This window comes from Salvelinus alpinus, chromosome 17 (assembly GCF_045679555.1).
Source record: "Salvelinus alpinus chromosome 17, SLU_Salpinus.1, whole genome shotgun sequence".
NCBI lineage: Eukaryota > Metazoa > Chordata > Actinopteri > Salmoniformes > Salmonidae > Salvelinus > Salvelinus alpinus.
This window is the reverse complement of record NC_092102.1, coordinates 35,359,508-35,381,140: the sequence shown is the minus strand read 5'-3', so window position 1 is coordinate 35,381,140 and position 21,633 is coordinate 35,359,508. Positions and strand designations below refer to the sequence as shown.

General features: G+C 45.4%; 1 protein-coding gene across 2 annotated transcripts in view; it reads left to right on the top strand.

The window, feature by feature from the left end:
• The first annotated feature begins 5,438 nt into the window (after window positions 1-5,438).
• The window catches only part of LOC139542842 (proline-rich transmembrane protein 3), a 32,177-nt gene continuing 15,982 nt past the window's right edge, over window positions 5,439-21,633 (top strand). The window contains exon 1 of one of the 2 annotated variants that reach the window (XM_071348736.1): window positions 5,439-5,705. The gene's annotated coding sequence lies outside the window, so the exon portion shown is untranslated. Of the gene's footprint in view, window positions 5,706-6,616; window positions 6,895-21,633 lie in introns of those variants that run through there. The other variant, XM_071348739.1, reaches the window with a different exon arrangement.

The window sequence follows — 21,633 nt, the reverse complement described above, 5'->3', positions numbered from 1 at the left end:
GTGTGTGGAGATGTGTTACAGAGAAAGAGTATGGCGTGTGTGTGTGTGTGTGTGTGTGTGTGTGTGTGTGTGTGTGTGTGTGTGTGTGTGTGTGTGTGTGTGTGTGTGTGTGTGTGTGTGTGTGTGTGTGTGTGTGTGTGTGTGTGTGTGTGTGTGTGTGTACACGCATGGACTTGAATGCGCGCGTCTGTGAGAGAGAGACCGAGTGTCTTAGTATGCTAGAAATGTATGTGTTGATTTATCTGTATGAGTATGCCTCCATGTGGCTCTCATTGTTATGGCTTTGGTGTTCTTCTTAAATGGAAAGACAGCGTGAAAGCCAATGGAACATCTGCCTCTTCACAAATTTCTCTCTCCGGCACACGTGCTCTCTTCTCCCCTCTCTCTCTTCCTTTCACATACACCAAACATGGTCTGTCTGTCTCCTACTGTTCCTCTCCCCTCTGTCTAGTAATAGAAGACACATGATAGCTATTATATTAAACAATAACAGCTGCAATATTTGTTTTATCCTCTGTTAAATAGACACTGAGATGTGTATAGTACTGTACAGAGACTGGAATGGGGTACACCCCTCTTGTCCTTCCAGATCTGATGAAACCCAATGCTGGTGGAGGGAGAGGAGGAGACTGAGGGAGAGGGAGAGCGACCCCTATACAGATCTCTATTTTCGGGGCCCAGAGTGGGGGATTATCCCTGAGTGTCTAGACAACCAGAGAGAGGCCGGAGCCAGTGGAGGTATTTTGGTGCTAAGCTCCCCACTGACTCCTCTGTGGTTATACATTAGCATATGAGAAGCCTGAGCTAGGGCTAATAAGCAAGGGTTTATCACATCAATGAAATTAATATGGGTCTTAATCTGATTGCTTTTATCCTGCTGTTGCAGTGTTATTTACATCCCTTTTTTTGGAAGGAAAGATCTGTTCTGATTTAGAGGTAGATGTGTGTGGCTTCCTGGCAGGACAGCGTTTTTTCCATTGGGTTTCAGTCTAGAAGTCCTAATGGTATGCATATACCTCATTGTTCCAGGAAGGTGTGTGATCTACTGCCTGCCTGACTGTTTGTGTCTGACTACTGGTATGTTTGCTAACATGAGGCTGTGAATTTCTGTGTGACTGTTTGTCTCTGTGTTTTCAGACCGACAAACTCCCTCTCTCAGCTCAAGGACATTTCACAAAGAACACAAGTGTGCCGGAAAGCAAACCATGTTTGTTTCTAGACCTCCTGAAGCATGTACTGTACCCCTCTAACTATCTGTCTGTCATGTTCTCTATCTCTCCATGTGTCTATAATATGTCTTAGGTTATCTTTCTGTCTCTCCCAGTGGTCCTCTCTTTCTCTGTCAATCCTTCCTTCCTTCCCCCTCTCTCTCTCTCTCTCTCTCTCTCTCTCTCTCTCTCTCTCTCTCTGATATATATTTCCATGTGAGACACATGGACACTGAGTGAACAACCCCCCCCCCCCCCATTTTGCCCTCAAAACAGTCTAAATTTGTTGGGGCATGGACTCTACAAGGTGTTGAAAGTGTTCCACGGGGATGCTGGCCTATGTTGACTTCAATGCTTCCCACATTTGTGTCAAGTTGGCTGGATGTCCTTTGGGTGGTGGACCATTCCTGATGCAACTGTTGAGCATGAAAAACCCAGCAGCTTTGCAGTTCTTGACACAAACCGGTGCACCTGGCACCTACTGCCATACCCCGTTCAAAGGCACTTACATGTTTTGCCTTGCCCATTTACCCTCTGAATTGCACACATACACAATCCATGTCTCAATTGTTTCAAGGCTTAAAAATCCTTCTTTAACCTGTCTCCTCCCCTTCATCTACACTGATTGAAGTGGATTTAACAAGCGACATCAATAAGGGATCATAGCTTTCACCTGCATTCACCTGGTCAGTCTATGTAATGGAAAACCCAGGTGTCCTTAAAATGTTTCACACTCAGTGTAGATATTCTCTCGTATATCGCACAGGCAGACAGATGGACTCCTGTGTTGGGCTGGTGACTCATTGGGGCCTTTTGGGTGATTTTAGGCTGTCAGCTGAAACAGGCCCAGCGATAGGACCAGATTACTGTAATCTTGTTAGCCAGGGAACGTAGCTGGATAATTCCCCGGTCATACGCTAAACACACAGCAACACATTCTCCCATTCACACTATACACATTCCTGTGGTCATTCCTATAGCATAGCCTTTATGTGCTGTGGTCATTCCTATAGCGTAGCCTTTATGTGCTGTGGTCATCCCTATAGCGTAGCCTTTATGTGCTGTGGTCATTCCTATAGCGTAGCCTTTATGTGCTATGGTCATTCCTATAGCGTAGCCTTTATGTGCTGTGGTCATTCCTATAGTGTAGCCTTTATGTGCTGTGGTCATTCCTATAGCGTAGCCTTTATGTGCTGTGGTCATTCCTATAGCGTAGCCTTTATGTGCTGTGGTCATTCCTATAGCGTAGCCTTTATGTGCTGTGGTCATTCCTATAGCGTAGCCTTTATGTGCTGTGGTCATTCCTATAGCTTAGCCTTTATGTGCTGTGGTCATTCCTATAGCGTAGCCTTTATGTGCTGTGGTCATTCCTATAGCGTAGCCTTTATGTGCTGTGGTCATTCCTATAGCGTAGCCTTTATGTGCTGTGGTCATTCCTATAGCGTAGCCTTTATGTGCTGTGGTCATTCCTATAGCGTAGCCTTTATGTGCTGTGGTCATTCCTATAGCGTAGCCTTTATGTGCTGTGGTCATTCCTATAGCGTAGCTTTTATGTGCTGTGGTCATTCCTATAGCGTAGCCTTTATGTGCTGTGGTCATTCCTATAGCGTAGCCTTTATGTGCTGTGGTCATTCCTATAGCGTAGCCTTTATGTGCTGTGGTCATTCCTATAGCTTAGCCTTTATGTGCTGTGGTCATTCCTATAGCGTAGCCTTTATGTGCTGTGGTCATTCCTATAGCGTAGCCTTTATGTGCTGTGGTCATTCCTATAGCGTAGCCTTTATGTGCTGTGGTCATTCCTATAGCGTAGCCTTTATGTGCTGTGGTCATTCCTATAGCGTAGCCTTTATGTGCTGTGGTCATTCCTATAGCGTAGCCTTTATGTGCTGTGGTCATTCCTATAGCGTAGCTTTTATGTGCTGTGGTCATTCCTATAGCGTAGCCTTTATGTGCTGTGGTCATTCCTATAGCGTAGCCTTTATGTGCTGTGGTCATTCCTATAGCGTAGCCTTTATGTGCTGTGGTCATTCCTATAGCGTAGCCTTTATGTGCTGTGGTCATTCCTATAGCGTAGCCTTTATGTGCTGTGGTCATTCCTATAGCGTAGCCTTTATGTGCTGTGGTCATTCCTATAGCGTAGCCTTTATGTGCTGTGGTCATTCCTATAGCGTAGCCTTTATGTGCTGTGGTCATTCCTATAGCTTAGCCTTTATGTGCTGTGGTCATTCCTATAGCGTAGCCTTTATGTGCTGTGGTCATTCCTATAGCGTAGCCTTTATGTGCTGTGGTCATTCCTATAGCGTAGCCTTTATGTGCTGTGTCTCTGTCTCTGTCTTCCACACTGTCAACATAATTGAGGGACAATGAAAGACAGAGACGTGCATACACACGACAACAAACTCTCTTTGTGAGATAACGACAAAGAGGCGGAAACACACACAGTCATTGTCACACAGACACATTCATAAATGCAACTCTTGTGTTTGATTGGAGAGAAAAAATGCTGTGGATATAATAAAGAGTAACTATTCCAAAGTATTTTATAACAACCTAAATGATGCGTGCGATTGCCTTGTCTGTCCGGGCAGCTGTGAAGCTATGAGAAATATTTTGTACCTGCTTGACTTGATGGAGGATTTGTCTGAGTTTGTTTGTTTCCTGTCTCTCTGTGCGTTTTGAATGTCATTTGCATATTGTCATACCATACTGTATGCACACTGATTTGATTACGCTCTGGAAGTTTTCCCACCCCAACCCTCACACTTCACCCCAAGCCTCTCTGTCTTTGTTGCTGGCTCAGTACTAATGTAATGGTACTAGCAAAATCCTTAGAGGTAAACAGGGTATTTTAGGTCCTTGGTCTCGGAGCAGTAGTGTGTGACTGAGAGAGAGAGAGAGAGAGAGAGAGAGAGAGCATCACTTAAACATGGGAGTCAATTGATTATCTGTGACTTCCTTCTGAAGTCTTCAGCATTGTGTGTATGGGTTGTTGTTTGTTTACAGTCTATGTGGCAGTGGAACACTGCCTGACATTGTGGATAGTACATGTACACTGGCCTTGTATCTGGGGTGCAGCAGGACAGATACTGTAGTTCAGCCTGGAGGACTAGAGGAAGGGTGAGGGTCTACTCTTATCACTGTTAAAGAACTCCCCTGCGCTGAATAGAACACTGTTGACACAGAGTCCATGGACAGCTTAGATAAACACTGTCTCTGAGTGTGTTACATGTACTAACCCTGTCCTTATACAAGGACAGGTGTATGACTACAGGTGTGTGTGTGAGTCATCTGTAACTCCCCTGCTCCTTTAAGCAGTCCCTAGGCTCTCCCTGAATCACCTGGACACACCCATCCTCGGAAGGTTTGAGGGAGAGGGGGGGGGGGGGGGGGGGTGATAGGGTGGCATGGAGCCAGGGTGCAGAGCTTGGCACAGGGAAATACCAACGACCCTGCCTGCCTCTCTCCCCTCCATGACTGAAAGAGAGGGGAAGAGGAGGGTAGAGTTTCACCATGAGAATGCAGTTTGTTCCAACTCCTTTGTCTCCCCTGGCCTGCACCATTCTCAACCTGCCTTAGTTGGAAGTTAGACATTACCTCAGGTTGGGGTTCTCTTCATATACAAACAAGCCTTTCTCCTTGTAGCTGGAACAGTTAGGTGTCAAGCCAGCTTTCACATTGTTTTATGACTTCCTAACTACTGGGGTGGCAGCAGCAGCTCATAACTACTTTATTTACTGCAACAATCTCTCTGAACTGATGGTCAGAATCTGACAATCCTAGAGGTTAAATAGCTGGCTTCAGAACTAATTTATCACACCTTGTCAATATTATCACCCTCATCATGCAGTCTTACAGTCGCATTACCAGATGCTGATAGCATAAAATACGTAAAAACAGAATGTAATTATGAATAATAATAAAATAAAAAAGGTTGAAACATAGCAAAAGAAAGACCTGACATTTTATAATTTCTTCAAGAGAGAGAGAGAGCTCAAGAAGGGGGGAGAGAGTGAAAATGAATATTCTGACTATGAGTGGATAATAAAAACGTCCGTATTAATCCCATCATGTAAGGCTGGAATCTACATTTCGGCTAATTTGTTGGTGGGCCCGGGGTCTCGGTGCTTGAGCAGATCAGTTGTGTAATAGTAACCGCCTCGGGCGGTTGGAGGTAATCATGTTGATCCGCATGTGAGCCAGAGAGAGAGAGAGGGAGGGGAAGGGAGGGAGAGAGATGGAGCAATTTTAAAGGGGCGTGAGTTCCCGTGCTTGCTCCTGCTGGTTTGGTTTATCGTAGAGAGAACTGGTAGCGGTAGTCTAAATCAATATCGACAGAAGACTGACTTTCCGTATTTTAGCCTATAGTTTACGGCTCACCAGAGGTGGAAGCGCGAGACCGGAGGCTGTGGATACGCATTCGTGCCCGCTGCTATATGCCCGAGGCATAATCGGATGCAGACGACGTCATATATCTGAGGACGGGACAAATGAGCGCAGGTAGGTTTTGAATGAAGAAAGGCGAGTATGGGTATAGCCTACATTAAAACTGTATGAACGAAGACGATGCGATAGGCCTGCAGGCTATGAATGATCCATATGTGACCTGTGCGTTTAAATATACCATATTCATATAGCGTTTTTATTATAAATGTATTATACATTTTGGCCTATGGTGCGCTATGTATGCCATATCCTGTCAAGATGAATGAATAAAGTCGAACTTTAAATATTTATGTGGCTGCTGCATGCAGTCGTTTTTATATTGTTGGTAATCTGTGAAAGAGGCAAAGAGCAGGCGGGGACCGTGCGGACACAGGCTGCTGCGGAAATTTTAAACCAGTTGCGAAAATTGGCAGCATCGTTAATTCTGTAGCCTGTCGTATGGAAAGAACGGGTAGGAAATACAAGCCTCTCATCCCAATGATGCGATGATACCAGATAAGCAACAACACCAGACTATTCTCTTCACGACGACCTACTCATGTTTAATTACATGACATACCCAGATCCCCAATTTACAATCGGAAAAAGGAGACGGGATCAGTTTGGACACACGCAATGAGGGGATTATTGAGATCTCGATTCTGGACGTGGACTACAATTATTCAAATAGTTTAGGATTCGTTGAAAGAGCAAGCAACACGTTGATGTGCACACAACAAACCCCATTAGTGCTTCTGTGTGTTTTTAGCCTGCTCATTTGAAAGTGCGCCTGAGGTCTGTCCTCAAACTGGCACGCGTGTTGTGTGTTTGTGAGTGTGTTTACGAGGGTTGCCCAACCAAGGCCCGAGGCAGAGGGTAGGCGTATGGGGCCGTTGGATAATCTAGATTCACCTGTTTCTCATCAGGGCTTCAACGACAGCCGCAGTTGAATCCAGTTGAGGGAGGGATAGAGGGAGAGAAGGAGGGAGCGAGGGGGGCGTGCCACTGCGAATCTGGATCGTAACGGGCGGCAAACTGCTCCAAAGAGCTACTGGATTGAACACAGAGCCCTGCCAGACCACTTGGATTGCAAAGAGAAACAAAAACACGTCGATCCACCGACTAGAATAACAGAATGTCAACCCCAAGAACAGCATTTTGCTCTGGGAGGATTTACTGCCTACTTTGATACCTACTATTATCTTAGAGAAGGAGGCTTTTAGAAGGGACACGTGCAGACCATACACTCCAGACCACCTTGAAGGTATGGGATATCAAAGCAAATTTTTATGGTTTAATCTGTTAAGAGTTTATCGTTCTGTCAAATGTTAGGCCAGAGTGGGGTGTGAAGCTGGCAGGATAGTGGGAGGGAAATCCTCTCCAGATAGGAAAGTGCACAGGGCAGACAGATCACCCATCAACAGCAGGACAGATAGTAAAGTGCACAGGGCAGACAGATCACCCATCAACAGCAGGACAGATAGTAAAGTGCACAGGGCAGACAGATCACCCATCAACAGCAGGACAGATAGTAAAGTGCACAGGGCAGACAGATCACCCATCAACAGCAGGACAGATAGTAAAGTGCACAGGGCAGACAGATCCCCCATCAACAGCAGGACAGATAGTTCACATATGGGCAATTCCACGGTAAAATAATGATGCTAAGACTTTAAAATTGATGTCAAACAAAAACTAACGATTGAAAATTTAACCAAACCATACAACTGTTACTGTTGAATTGTCCATATCTGACTGACAAAACCTTCAAGAACAAAAAGGCTACCCGACAGAAAACATCACTCACAACCAACCCCAAAACCTACTGACCAAGCACTATGACACACCACAGACAGAACATAGAGCACAGACAGAACATAGAGCACAGACAGAACACAGAGCACAGACAGAACATAGAGCACAGACAGAACACAGAGCACAGACAGAACATAGAGCACAGACAGAACACAGAGCACAGACAGAACACAGAAAGAACACAGAGCACAGACAGAACATAGAGCACAGACAGAGCACAGACAGAACACAGAGCACAGACAGAACATAGACCACAGACAGAGCACAGACAGAACATAGAGCACAGACAGAACACAGAGCACAGACAGAACACAGACCACAGACAGAACATAGAGCACAGACAGAACATAGAACACAGACAGAACACAGAGCACAGACAGAACACAGAGCACAGACAGAACATAGAGCACAGACAGAACACAGAGCACAGACAGAACATAGAGCACAGACAGAACACAGAGCACAGACAGAACATAGAGCACAGACAGAACACAGAGCACAGACAGAACATAGAGCACAGACAGAACACAGAGCACAGACAGAACACAGAGCAGACAGAACAGAGAGCACAGACAGAACACAGAGCAGACAGAACACAGAGCAGACAGAACAGAGAGCACAGACAGAACACAGACAGAACATAGAGCACAGACAGAACATAGAGCACAGACAGAACACAGAGCACAGACAGAGCACAGACAGAACACAGAGCAGACAGAACAGAGAGCACAGACAGAACACAGAGCACAGACAGAACACAGAGCAGACAGAACAGAGAGCACAGACAGAACACAGAGCACAGACAGAACACAGAGCACAGACAGAACATAGAGCACATACAGAACAGAGAGCAGACAGAACACAAAGCAGACAGAACACAGAGCACAGACATAACACAGAGCACAGACAGAACACAGACCACAGACAGAACATAGAGCACAGACAGAACATAGAACACAGACAGAACACAGAGCACAGACAGAACACAGAGCACAGACAGAACATAGAGCACAGACAGAACACAGAGCACAGACAGAACATAGAGCACAGACAGAACACAGAGCACAGACAGAACATAGAGCACAGACAGAACACAGAGCACAGACAGAACATAGAGCACATACAGAACAGAGAGCAGACAGAACACAAAGCAGACAGAACACAGAGCACAGACATAACACAGAGCACAGACAGAACACAGACCACAGACAGAACATAGAGCACAGACAGAACATAGAACACAGACAGAACACAGAGCACAGACAGAACACAGAGCACAGACAGAACATAGAGCACAGACAGAACACAGAGCACAGACAGAACATAGAGCACAGACAGAACACAGAGCACAGACAGAACATAGAGCACAGACAGAACACAGAGCACAGACAGAACATAGAGCACAGACAGAACACAGAGCACAGACAGAACACAGAGCAGACAGAACAGAGAGCACAGACAGAACACAGAGCAGACAGAACACAGAGCAGACAGAACAGAGAGCACAGACAGAACACAGACAGAACATAGAGCACAGACAGAACATAGAGCACAGACAGAACACAGAGCACAGACAGAGCACAGACAGAACACAGAGCAGACAGAACAGAGAGCACAGACAGAACACAGAGCACAGACAGAACACAGAGCAGACAGAACAGAGAGCACAGACAGAACACAGAGCACAGACAGAACACAGAGCACAGACAGAACATAGAGCACATACAGAACAGAGAGCAGACAGAACACAAAGCAGACAGAACACAGAGCACAGACAGAACACAGAGCAGACAGAACACAGAGCAGACAGAACACAGAGCAGACAGAGCACAGACAGAACACAGAGCAGACAGAACACAGAGCACAGACAGAACACAGAGCACAGACAGAACACAGAGCAGACAGAACACAGAGCACAGACAGAACATAGACCACAGACAGAGCACAGACAGAACATAGAGCACAGACAGAACACAGAGCACAGACAGACCACAGACAGAACATAGAGCACAGACAGAACATAGAACACAGACAGAACACAGAGCACAGACAGAACACAGAGCACAGACAGAACATAGAGCACAGACAGAACACAGAGCACAGACAGAACATAGAGCACAGACAGAACACAGAGCACAGACAGAACATAGAGCACAGACAGAACACAGAGCACAGACAGAACATAGAGCACAGACAGAACACAGAGCACAGACAGAACATAGAGCACAGACAGAACACAGAGCACAGACAGAACATAGAGCACAGACAGAACACAGAGCACAGACAGAACATAGAGCACAGACAGAACACAGAGCACAGACAGAACGCAGAGCAGACAGAACAGAGAGCACAGACAGAACACAGAGCAGACAGAACACAGAGCAGACAGAACAGAGAGCACAGACAGAACACAGACAGAACATAGAGCACAGACAGAACATAGAGCACAGACAGAACACAGAGCACAGACAGAGCACAGACAGAACACAGAGCAGACAGAACAGAGAGCACAGACAGAACACAGAGCACAGACAGAACACAGAGCAGACAGAACAGAGAGCACAGACAGAACACAGAGCACAGACAGAACACAGAGCACAGACAGAACATAGAGCACATACAGAACAGAGAGCAGACAGAACACAAAGCAGACAGAACACAGAGCAGACAGAACACAGAGCAGACAGAACACAGAGCAGACAGAGCACAGACAGAACACAGAGCAGACAGAACACAGAGCACAGACAGAACACAGAGCACAGACAGAACACAGAGCAGACAGAACACAGAGCACAGACAGAACACAGAGCACAGACAGAACATAGACCACAGACAGAGCACAGACAGAACATAGAGCACAGACAGAACACAGAGCACAGACAGAACACAGACCACAGACAGAACATAGAGCACAGACAGAACATAGAACACAGACAGAACACAGAGCACAGACAGAACACAGAGCACAGACAGAACATAGAGCACAGACAGAACACAGAGCACAGACAGAACATAGAGCACAGACAGAACACAGAGCACAGACAGAACATAGAGCACAGACAGAACACAGAGCACAGACAGAACATAGAGCACAGACAGAACACAGAGCACAGACAGAACACAGAGCAGACAGAACAGAGAGCACAGACAGAACACAGAGCAGACAGAACACAGAGCAGACAGAACAGAGAGCACAGACAGAACACAGACAGAACATAGAGCACAGACAGAACATAGAGCACAGACAGAACACAGAGCACAGACAGAGCACAGACAGAACACAGAGCAGACAGAACAGAGAGCACAGACAGAACACAGAGCACAGACAGAACACAGAGCAGACAGAACAGAGAGCACAGACAGAACACAGAGCACAGACAGAACACAGAGCACAGACAGAACATAGAGCACATACAGAACAGAGAGCAGACAGAACACAAAGCAGACAGAACACAGAGCACAGACAGAACACAGAGCAGACAGAACACAGAGCAGACAGAACACAGACAGAACACAGAGCAGACAGAACACAGAGCACAGACAGAACACAGAGCACAGACAGAACACAGAGCAGACAGAACACAGAGCACAGACAGAACACAGAGCAGACAGAACACAGAGCAGACAGAGCACAGACAGAACACAGAGCAGACAGAACACAGAGCAGACAGAACACAGAGCACAGAGCAGACAGAACACAGAGAGCAGACAGAACACAGAGCACAGACAGAACACAGAGCAGACAGAACATAGAGCACAGACAGAACACAGAGCACAGACAGAACACAGAGCAGACAGAACACAGAGCAGACAGAATAGAGAACAAAAAACTGACAGAAGACTGCAAAGTGTGTAGATCACAGAACTTGTGATCTGACATTATGCTGTGGATAGTGTAACATTCTAACATTCTACAGGGAAAGTGATCCATATGGATGACTCATCAATCAATCAAATGTATTTAGTAAGCCCTTTTTAAATCAGCAGATGTCACCAAGTGCTTATATAGAAACCCAGCCTAGAACTCCAAAGAGCAAGCAATGCAGATGTAGAAGCACAGTGGCTAGGAAAAACTCCTTAGAGAGACAGGAACCTAGGAAGAAACCTAGAGAGGAACCAGGCTCTGAGGGGTGGCCAGTCCTCTTCTGGCTGTGCCGGATGGCGATTATAAGAGTACTTTGGATGGGTAGCCTCCTCAGTATTCCACTACTCTCAGCTCTTATCATCAGTTAAGAGTCTGCCAATCAGGGTGTGTTTTCTGTGTGTGTCTCTGCTCTGTCTGTATTCACATCTGAACTATAGTGTTGGTATTCACAAATGTGTTTTTGGGGTTCCATGATCCTCTGTATGCTCCGCTCATTAGTGTTACAAAGGCAACCCGTATTTGACCTTTGTGTGTCCGTACGTGTGTTCATGCGTGAGTGGGTGTCTAACTGCAGTTAAAATACCTCCCTGTCAGAGTCAATCTTGGCCTTTGAACTGTGGCCTGTCTCAGAAGAGGCAGAACATCAGAGAAGATGTCTGCCTCCGATGTAGTTGGGTGTCCACCTCATCCAGAGGTCAAAACATGAAGGCAGGAGTCAGATGATTGGTTCTGGAGCCACAATAACAAGCCCAACCCAGTGGACCAATGGACACATCTCTAAGGCTTTGTCATGTGACCCTTCTGTGTGGTCCAAGTCACATTGGACAGGGTTATAGCCCCGGACAGAGGGTCAGGGTCAACGACCTTTAGTGAATAGAGGGTTCATGATGGTGTGTCTATAGGTTTCATGGAGTTCCTTTCACCAGGTATTTATGAACTCATTTTGGAGATAACATATCATGACAGTTATCACAAATACTGCATGTTGTGCTTATCATTGGATCCTTTAAACGCGTAATGTATTTATAACTATATGTTTTCTCATCAAGGTATTGAGACAGAGATAGTGCGCTACAGGTAATCAGAGTTGTTGGGAATAAATGAGTGAGTTAGTGTGTATGTGTGTGTGTCAGAGGAGGGATGGTCTGGTTTGATAGTGAGCGGTTTGTTTACATTCCTGCAAGATGGTGGAATCTTAAGGATCATATCGAGCCCCTCTAACCTCCTTTACCCCATACATACATACATACATACATACATACATACATACATACATACATACATACATACATACATACATACATACATACATACATACATACATACATACATACCACAAACAAACACACACACACGTCCTCTCACCTCTCCCCTTCATGGCACTCTTATAGGCCATACATAGGTACCTTAAGCTGAGGGTAATGCAGTAATACTTTAAAGGTCCACTGCAGCCATTTTTATCTCAATATTAAATCATTTCTGGGTAACAATAAAGTACATTACTGTGATTGTTTCAATTAAAATGGTCAAAAATAAACAAAATAACTAAATGCAATTTATCAAGCAATAATTATGCTAGGACTGTCTGGGAGTGGTCTGAGAAAGGGGTCTAATTGGAGGAGCCTAATGGGAGAGATGTGTAACCTAAAAACTAGCTGTTATTGGCAGAGAGGAGGGCTAACTCTTTGTTATTGGTCTATTAACCTAAATCCAAAAACCACAGTGAGCCAAACAAGCTGGAATTTCAAGCAGTTTTTTCAAACAGACCTTACACTGAATGTGCATTATCATAATTTTCACAATTTCACAGTATTATTCCAACCTCATACTGTGGAATTATATATAAAACACAGGAAAAATCTAGTTTTTGACTGCACTGCCGCTTTAACTGTTCTGTTGGACTTTGGAACCGCTCAGTGTCCCTCCATGGCATATCTCTCTAGAGTGCTCTATTTCTGTCTCTTTCTCTATCTGTTTCTGAGCTATAAACCTCCCCTATTATTCTCACTCTCTCCCTCTCTCTCTGCATGTATGCTATCAGTCCGTTGATCATTATTTCTCTCTTACCTCTCCTCTCTCTCTGCCTCTCTGTTTCCCACTCTCTCGTTCTCCAGATTGAACTTTATTTTTCTGTCTCTTTCTTCCATTCTTTCTGTCATTCTCCACTTCCGGTCTTCCTGTTCTAAGGTTCTAACGTAATTCAGTCTCTCTTTAATCCTGTTTATTAGAGGGCCACCTTGACATTCGAGACCCCACAGTCACTCCCATTCATTCACTCACTCACTCACTCACTCACTCACTCACTCACTCACTCACTCTCAGACACACACACATGCTCACACACACACACACATGCAGACACACATGCAGACACACATGCATGAAGGCCAGACACTGACTAGCGCCGAAAAGAGATGGCTGCCTCGCTTCGTGTTCCTTGGAAAATATGCAGTATTTTGTTTTTTTACGTGTTATTTCTTACATCGGTACCCCGGGTAATCTTAGGTTTCATTACATACAGTCGGGAGGAACTACTGAATATACGATTAACGTCAACTCATCATCGTTCCTACCAGGAATATGACTTTCCCGAAACGGATCCAGTGTTTTGCCTTCCACACAATACAATGGATCTGATCCCAGCCGGCGACCCTGTGCGACGCCGAAAAAGGGGAAAACGTGGCGGTCTCGTGGTCAGGCTTCGGAGACGGGCACATCGCGCTCCACTCCCTAGCATACTACTCGCCAATGTCCAGTCTCTTGACAATAAGGTTGATGAAATCCGAGCACGGGTAGCATTCCAGAGAGACATCAGGGATTGCAACGTGCTCTGCTTCACGGAAACATGGCTAACTCAAGGGACGCTAACGGAGTCGGTGCAGCCAGCTGGTTTCTTCATGCATCGCGCCGACAGAAACAAACATCTTTCCGGTAAGAAGAGGGGCGGGGGGGTATGCCTTATGATTAACGAGAAGTGGTGTGATCATCATAACAACACACAAGAACTCAAGTCGTTCTGTTCACCTGATCTAGAACTCCTCACAATCAAATGTCGACCGCATTATCTACCAAGGGAATTCTCGTCAATCATAATCACAGTCGTATACATTCCCCCCCAAGCAGACACATCGATGGCCCTGAACGAACTTTATCTGACTCTTTGTAAACTGGAAACCACACACCCTGAGGCTGCATTCATCGTAGCTGGGGATTTTAACAAGGCTAATCTAAAAACAAAACTCCCTAAATTCTATCAGCATATCGATTGTGCTACCAGGGCTGGAAAAACACTAGACCATTGTTATACTAATTTCCGCGACGCTTATAAGGCCCTCCCCCGCCCCCCTTTCGGAAAAGCTGACCACGACTCCATTTTGTTGATTCCAGCCTACAAACAAAAACTCAAACAACAAGCTCCCGCGCTCAGGTCTGTTCAACGCTGGTCCGACCAATCTGAATCCACGCTTCAAGACTGCTTCGATCACGCAGATTGGAATATGTTCCGCATCGCGTCCAACAACAATATTGACGAATATGCTGATTCGGTGAGCGAGTTCATTAGGAAGTGCATTGACGATGTCGTACCCACAGCAACGATAAAAACATTCCCAAACCAGAAACCGTGGATTGACGGCAGCATTCGCGTGAAACTGAAAGCGCGAACCACTGCTTTTAACCAGGGCAAGGTGACCGGAAGCATGACCGAATACAAACAGTGTAGCTATTCTCTCCGCAAGGCAATCAAACAGGCCAAGTCTCAGTACAGAGACAAAATCGAGTCGAAATTCAACAGCTCAGACACAAGAGGTATGTGGCAGGGTCTACAGTCAATCACGGATTACAAAAAGAAAATCCGCCCCGTCGAGGACCAGGATGTCTTGCTCCCAGACAGGCTAAACAACTTTTTTGCCCGCTTTGAGGACAATACAGTGCCACTGACACGGCCCCCTACCAAAACCTGCGGGCTCTCCTTCACTGCAGCCGAGGTGAGTAAAACATTTAAACGTGTTAACCCTCGCAAGGCTGCAGGCCCAGACGGCATTCCCAGCCGCGTCCTCAGAGCATGCGCAGACCAGCTGGCTGGTGTGTTTACGGACATATTCAATCAATCCTTATCCCAGTCTGCTGTTCCCACATGCTTCAAGAGGGCCACCATTGTTCCTGTTCCCAAGAAAGCTAAGGTAACTGAGCTAAACGACTACCGCCCCGTAGCACTCACTTCCGTCATCATGAAGTGCTTTGAGAGACTAGTCAAGGACCATATCACCTCCACCCTACCGGACACCCTAGACCCACTCCAATTTGCTTACCGACCCAATAGGTCCACAGACGACGCAATCGCAACCACACTGCACACTGCCCTAACCCATCTGGACAAGAGGAATACCCATGTGAGAATGCTGTTCATCGATTACAGCTCAGCATTTAACACCATAGTACCCTCCAAACTCGTCATCAAGCTCGAGACCCTGGGTCTCGACCCCGCCCTGTGCAACTGGGTCCTGGACTTCCTGACGGGCCGCCCCCAGGTGGTGAGGGTAGGTAACAACATCTCCACCCCGCTGATCCTCAACACTGGGGCCCCACAAGGGTGCGTTCTGAGCCCTCTCCTGTACTCCCTGTTCACCCACGACTGCGTGGCCATGCACGCCTCCAACTCAATCATCAAGTTTGCGGATGACACTACAGTGGTAGGCTTGATCACCAACAACGACGAGACGGCCTACAGGGAGGAGGTGAGGGCCCTCGGAGTGTGGTGTCAGGAAAATAACCTCATACTCAACGTCAACAAAACAAAGGAGATGATTGTGGACTTCAGGAAACAGCAGAGGGAGCACCCCCCTATCCACATCGACGGGTCAGTAGTGGAGAAGGTGGAAAGTTTTAAGTTCCTCGGTGTACACATCACGGACAAACTGAACTGGTCCACCCACACAGACAGCGTTGTGAAGAAGGCGCAGCAGCGCCTCTTCAACCTCAGGAGGCTGAAGAAATTCGGCTTGTCACCAAAAGCACTCACAAACTTCTACAGATGCACAATCGAGAGCATCCTGTCGGGCTGTATCACCGCCTGGTACGGCAACTGCTCCGCCCACAACCGTAAGGCTCTCCAGAGGGTAGTGAGGTCTGCAGAACGCATCACCAGGGGCAAACTACCTGCCCTCCAGGACACCTACACCACCCGATGTCACAGGAAGGCCATAAAGATCATCAAGGACAACAACCACCCAAGCCACTGCCTGTTCACCCCGCTATCATCCAGAAGGCGAGGTCAGTACAGGTGCATCAAAGCAGGGACCGAGAGACTGAAAAACAGCTTCTATCTCAAGGCCATCAGACTGTTAAACAGCCACCACTAACATTTAGCGGCCGCTGCCAACATACTGACTCAACTCCAGCCACTTTAAAAATGGGAATTGATGGAAATTATGTAAAAATGTACCACTAGCCACTTTAAGCAATGCCACTTAATACAATGTTTACATACCCTACATTACCCATCTCATATGTATATATACTGTACTCTATATCATCTACTGCATCTTGCCATCTTTATGCAATACATGTACCACTAGCCACTTTAAACTATGCCACTTTATGTTTACATACCCTACAGTACTCATCTCATATGTATATACCGTACTCTATACCATCTACTGCATCTGCCATGCCGTTCTGTACCACCACTCATCCATATATCTTTATGTACATATTCTTTATCCCTTTACACTTGTGTGTGTGTGTAAGGTAGTAGTGTGGAATTGTTAGGTTAGATTACTGTTGGTTATTACTGCATTGTCGGAACTAGAAGCACAAGCATTTCGCTACACTCGCATTAACATCTGCTAACCATGTGTATGTGACTAATAAAATTTGATTTGATTTGATTTGATTTATGTCACCGTTCAGACTGGTGCTTGCTGGGGAGAACTCAGTGATCACTCTGTCCACAAACAGGATAGTGTCTGTTTCTGGAAATATTCACTCAAATTAAGATGCTCAGACTCTCTGGAATCTGGCAAAAATGTGTGTGTGTGTGCAAGAAGTATAGAGAAAGAGATTGTTTGTGTGAGTGTGTGCGCGTGTGTGTATGTGTGTGTGTGTGTGTGTGCGCATGTATGTCGGTCTGGGCAATGTGTGGGTCAAAAGTGGCTATGAAATGTGGTCATTTCAGTTGAATCTGGAACAGAGATTTCTTTCAGAATTGTAGAGGTATTTTGGCTTGCTATGATTATGTGGCTTGGTTTAGGTTCAGTTTAGTTTGAGCTTAAGGAATTAACTTTACAGTTCCTGATATTTGCCTGTGGTTTTTGGAAGCCATTCTTTTTTGGAAATAAGGGTTTGCTTTGCACCTGTTTCATTTTTGCACCTGATATTAGTAGAATCAATAGTATTATCATTAGCAGTCTAGTTACGGTAATAGAAGTGTTACAAACAGAGAGAAGTGTAACTTTACTTGTAGTAGTAGTAGTGGTGTCATGCAATATATATCTGTATGTATGGCAATCCTCAGCTTGTTGCATGTTGTTCTACTATATTATATTGTCCTCAGGCCTTCCTGTAGATGAATAGAGACGTTATTGTGAGAGTGACGACATACCCCCCTCCTCCATTCCATTGCACGCATTTAGTGTTCTTCTGCCTCAAGGGACAGATCTCAGGATATAAATACCCTCCTCCTCCCTGCACCCATTTGCCCTCTACAGATATTCACAGAAAGACACAAGACACTCACAGATGCTGTAGTATTGTGTGTGTGTGTGAGCGAGAGAGAGGGAGAGAGAGAGAGATGAATGTTGACAGGGATTCAGATAAAGCAGCAGGGTGTTTCTCCTCTCTATGAATCCCATTTGGCTAAGGGCCCTCAGAGTGTCTTAAATCAGGACCACCGCCTACGCACACACACTCACACTGGATGAACTGTGATTGCAGTAGTAAGACTACCATCGAGGGGCAATGTTTTTTTGTAGGCCCATTTTTCAACTGTCAGTTTGTTAAAAGTCAACTGCCAGGTTGCTAGTTTTACCCTGTGATAAGGTGAGATGGCTTAGTTCCACTGTGTTCCAGGCTGCCCAGAGTGACATCTTGACACACACCTCATCATAACTTTAGAGACTGTACACACTTCTAGCCCCCTCACAGTTTCTCTATCCCCTCCTGTCTCTGTTACTTTATTTTTCACTCAATCACATACACACAGACTAATTTGCTATGGTCAAGACATACCAGCATCATTGAGTCAGTTTCCCCTGAAACCGTGTCTCTCTGCCGCCCACATTCTCTGCTTCATTATATCCCTAATGCTCACCTCACCCTCTCCCTCTCTCTCTCTCATTTATTTTCCTTTCTTTCTCCATACTTTACACTCCCCCTCTCTGTACCTTCCACTGTCTGCATCGTTATATAGCTATCCATCACCTTTTTCCATGCATCTCTCCCAACCCTCCTCCCTCTCTCATTTTCTTCTTCTGTTTATCTCTCTATCTTCACTGCCCTATATCTCCTCCCACAGGAGTACAATACAACCATGTTGAAATAACACCACCAGAACGAGGGAAGGGGGTGAAAGGGGGGGGGGGGGGGGTAAACAGAGTGATTCATCGGAGGTGGATTGGCCAACAGAAGGCTGGAGTCTGGGAGAAAGAGATGGTTGAGTGGGAGAAAGAAAATAAACAGCAAAACTACTGTGACGAGGTGGAGATGGAGACGTATACCTCTTACTTACACTCTCTCTCTCTGTTCCTCTCTTTCTCTGTGCTTCTCTCTCTCACTATCCTGCCCTAAATCCATCAATTTCTCTGTCTTTCTTAGTCTGTTTTCTCAGCTTTGTTTAACATCTATATGGGAGTATTTGAGCATCACATGCTATTAGCAAGATCTCAGTTACAGGGACAATCTGTGATTGCTACATGTGTTTTGTGACTTTTAAATTCATGATATATAGCCATTGATTGTATAACGTGTGCGTGCGCTGGGAGTTGGGAAGCAAGTTCAGGGAGTAAATAATTTAATGAATGAAACATAATATAAAACAAGGAACCACAAACAACGCACAGACATGAAACTGAAACAGAAACAATGACGCCTGGGGAAGGAACCAAAGGGAGTGACATAAATAAGGCAGGTAATCAAGGAGGTGATGGAGTCCAGGTGATTGTCATGAGGCGCTGGTGCGCGTGAAGATTGTGACAGGTGTCCGTAATAATCAGCAGCCTGGTGACCTAGAGGCCGGAGAGGCAGCACACGTGACAGATTCTTGTAGAATATAACTTGTAAAGGCCTCATGAGCTTCGTTCAACTGTTACCCCATCAGAACCCCAATTATGAACTTGTTTTACTCTTTGCTAAATAATGTAATTGTAAACAAACACCATATGGTCAAAATTATAATTTTGATATCATGAATGATTAGTCCTTGCATTTAAATGTTTTTTTATTTTTTTAAGTAACCTTTATTTAACTAGGCAAGTCAGTTAAGAACAAATTATTATTTACAATGACGGCCTACCCCAGCCAAACCCTAACCCAGATGACGCTGGGCCAATTGTGCGCTGTCCTATGGCCGGTTGTGATACAGTCTGGAATCGAACCAAAGTCTGTAGTGATGCCCCTAGCACTGAGATGCAGTGCCTTAGACCGCTGCGCCACTCGGGAGCCCATAGCTCTGTCTTTGAATTTGAGAGTGGTTACATTTCTCCAGCCCTATCCCTCAGCTGTTTACTGAAACAGTGGCGGGTGACTTTGTTATTGTTTGAACTGCAGATTGCCCCTTTTAAGATTTAAATTCCTCACATGTACCCATAGATTTTCTCACATATGCTCACTCTCCCATGATGGTGCACACACCTGCACACACACACATACACACACACACACACACACACACACACACACACACACACACACACACACACACACACACACACACACACACACACACACAGTGTCCTTACACATACTTACTCACGTATGTCACTCCCATAACCACTTCACACATATGTTGTTCATGAGCATAACACACACGTCAGGATTAGCGCACATATGTTTGTTCTTCTACATGTGATTTAAGAGAATGAGGCATTGGTATAGAAGGGGAATTAATGACTCATAAGGAGTAGGATGAGGTTGCCCGAGATACTGATCCGTTTTTTGTTTTCTTCTCTAAGGGTTAACGTTAGGATTTGGTGAGGGTAAGCTGCTCCTAGATCTGTGCCTTTGGGTAGTTTCTCCCTAGTCTGTGAGTTACAGTAACTGGTTGTGTGTGTGGGTAGGGGAGGGGATTTTGAGTTAGCGGATGCCAGAATGAAGGAAGGGGGGTGTTTTTGATAAGACCTGTGGGGTGAGCTATTCTGATCCAGGAGAGCAGCAGGGTGTGCATGCTTTTGTTTCAGCCCAGCTCTAATTTAATACACCTGCTTAAACCCATCCATTAGTTTGATCAGGTGTGTTGGTGCTGTGTTCCACACCCAGATGCCCTTGGTACCAGAGCAGCTCACCCCTGGTCTTATGAAAAACATCCCCCTCAGTCACTACCTCATCCTCTGACTCAATAGCCCACACCTGGTTAAGACAGACAGACATGACGACTGTATGAGGATTAGACAGACTGACGGCTGTTTTACTATGATTGATAGGATTGTGTGATCATGTACTGTAGGAGCAGCCTGTTCACTGTCTTCTACTGCATCACCTTCAGACAATGTTACTGCTGTTGATTCAGACCTGGAGTGAACGCACAGAGAAAAAAGGATAAATAATAGATCAATTATAACACCAGGAATAAATACACAAGGAATAAATACACAATGAGTAACGATAACTTGGCTATATACATGGGGTGCCAGTACCGAGTTGATTTGATATTTTGATGTGCAGGGGTACGAGGTAATTGAGATAGATATATATATATTATACAGTGCTGTGAAAAAGCATTTGCCCCCTTTCTGATTTTCTCAATTTTTGCATATTTGTGATACTGAATGTTATCAGATCTTAAACCAAAACCTTATATTAGATAAAGGGAACCTGAGTTTACAAATAACAAAATAAATGAATGCTTATTTTATTTATTTAATTAACAAAGTTATGCAACACCCAATTCCCCTGTGTGAAAAAGTAATTCCCCCTTACACTCAATAACTGGTTGTGCCACCTTTAGCTGCAATGACTGCAACCAAATGCTTCCTGTAGTTGTTGATCAGTCTGTCACGTCATTGTGGGGGAAGTTTGGCCCACTCTTCAATGCAGAACTGCTTTAACTCAGCGATATTTGTGGGTTTTCAAGCATGAACTGCTCGCTTCAAGTCCTGCCACAACATTTCA